General features: G+C 36.7%; 1 protein-coding gene across 1 annotated transcript in view; it reads left to right on the top strand.

Moving 5' to 3' along the window:
• Positions 1 to 2,615, top strand: part of LOC106875874 (opioid-binding protein/cell adhesion molecule homolog) — a 574,302-nt gene that overhangs the window by 390,674 nt on the left and 181,013 nt on the right. The window lies entirely within an intron of this gene.

Raw genomic sequence — 2,615 nt, 5'->3', positions numbered from 1 at the left:
GTGAGACTGAACCCGGAACCATGTGGTTGGTAGGCAAGCTACTTACCACACAGCCACTCCTGAATCCCGGGGTCGATTTGTTCGTATAAAACCCTTCAAGGCGGTGTTCCAGTATCGTTGCAGTCAAACGACTAAAACGGGTAAAAGAATCAAAGAACACACACACACACACAAACATATGATACATATATAATGCCAAAATACGTTGCAAACTGCAATTATCAATAAAATAAAATTTTGAAATTCATGCTTTCTGTGCGGCCCGATACTTGTGCATAGCCCAGTGGTTGGGACATTTGTTATGGTAGACCGACCGCATGCACTTATATATCTTTGAACACACATACAAGCACATGCATGCCTGTATATGTGTTCGTAGATAGCAATGATGTGAGTGTGGTTTTATCATAGTTATTGAACATGCATAACGCAGTGCGTAGAAAAATATATGGTACAATAATATCAAGGATTGAGTGGTTATATAGATAAGAATTCTTTTCAAAGAGTCATTCAATGCCGAGATCTTGCGAACTGCAAAAACTATATTTCTTATGCTTCAAGTGGAGCAGATCGAAATTGTTCAGGCTGTTTATATTCAACCAAAATATAAATTAACAGGATAAAGAAATTGTTCGAAACAGGGTATTTAAAAGAACGAAACGAATTAAATAAGCCATATATAAAGCAAAATAACTAATAACGTTAAATATATGCAGCAGTAAATTTCAATAGTTTAAGCATCCTTTTACAAAATGTGTTATGTGCGTCTATGTGTTTGTGAATAGGTGTGTATGCACAGAGGATACAAAGTTGGGTAGCATGAAGAGATAGAGAGAGGGGGGAGGGATGTAGGATAAGACTGACAGACAATCAGGCAGACAGACAGGCAGGCATGCAGGCAGACATGCAGGCAGGCAGAGAATGTGAGCGGAGGGAGCTGATAACATACAAAGATTAAATTAAGAAATTAGGCTCAAAGAAATACACCTCGAATGAAACACGTTTATATACGCTTACTCACATTTACTACTCAACGTAGTCAGATATTCCATACATACCACACTACTACTACTACTACTACTACTACTACTACTACTACTACTACTACTACTACTGCTGCTGCTGCTGCTGCTGCTGCTACTGTTACTGCTGCTGTTGCTGCTGCTGATTGCTGCTTGTGAAAGATTAATGTAAATTTCTTCAACTCTCAACTCAGCATTATGATTGTACGTATAATCATAACGTGTAGCATTTTCGTTACGTTGCTACAAGGCAGTTGGCACAGTAACGGCGCCTTTTGAGTTGAATATGCTACAGTACTGAACGAAGAAGAACTAACACAACTTCAAAAGGCCGAACTAATGTTGGCAAGATAATGGTGTAGCCAAGTTAAACTACTAAGTGTCGGAATGACCTAGCATTAAGGATGTTATTTTTTTTCATTTTCCTCTGATCATTGTTTCGTTGTTTTAATTCTTGATGTTGAAGAGAGTCTGATATTTAGTAAATAGGTAGATGCTCGAGTTGGTTGTTCGGCTCTAATTGCCGGGGCTTTGGTGGGTCTGCTGTTTCGCTCCATTTCAGCTTTAGTCGAGCAGACTATATGATCAAAACCATTCAAATGTGGCCAAAGCCTTTTCCTTGTAAGCAGGGAATTCAGCAACACAACATCGAACATGTCTTTCTTTAAGATTTATATGATGCTATTTGATGGCGATTTGGCTGCTTTTCCTAGCACGTTGTGTGACCATGTCGAGATTCCTGCTTGTAATTCGCCGTGACACAAAATATAAATAGAAATCAATGCAATAGGTACAGCCTACGTCCGTAAGCAGCTAGAAAATGGAATAACATAAGTGTTTTCTTAGTTTGCACTGTTCTTTTAAATCTCTCATGCAAGTCTGGTATAGAAAGTAAAGAGACAATTCCAAAAGTATTCCATACGATCAAACAGTTCTTCAAATCAGCAGCATCATCAGAAGTTCAAATCTCAGGCGATATTGTTGCTAGTCTCAGGGACTGATAATCAGACGCGTTCTACGCGTGATCATACCATCTTTATTTCTAACCCATTGTACAATGTATTCGCTCTTTACTATTATTAAGGATATTAGCGTGGAGTTTGAGGGTCATTTAGCTACTAATTCAAACACATTGAAAGGACACTTAAAAGGACTGACGTTAGGTTAAACTTGATGAAAATAAAAACAACGAATTGAATCGTGAGCATCCTGTGTTTTCCTAGAAAACATAACATTGCACACTGGAAAAAATACGATGTAATTTAAGGAATATTTAACTAATATTTCTGGCTTGTTCAGAGGTAGGCGATTGATTTACAAAATCGAAAGAGCATCGGATAAAATATCTGAATCATAGAACATTATGAATTCAGATTTTAGCGATACTCACTTTGCCTCTGAGGTTTCCATGGTGGATAAAATACAGCATCAGACAAGAAATGAGTTCGATTTATTATTATTCATTCAAAGCAACCCAAATCTAAAAAGGAATTATATACAGTTACGTCATTAACTAAAAAGATACTTATTTTGTTGGTAAAGAATATATTTGATTATGAAGAATATATATATATATATATATATATATATATA

Source organism: Octopus bimaculoides, chromosome 4 (assembly GCF_001194135.2).
Source record: "Octopus bimaculoides isolate UCB-OBI-ISO-001 chromosome 4, ASM119413v2, whole genome shotgun sequence".
In the NCBI taxonomy this organism is placed as follows: domain Eukaryota; kingdom Metazoa; phylum Mollusca; class Cephalopoda; order Octopoda; family Octopodidae; genus Octopus; species Octopus bimaculoides.
This window is presented reverse-complemented; position numbering and strand designations above follow the sequence as displayed.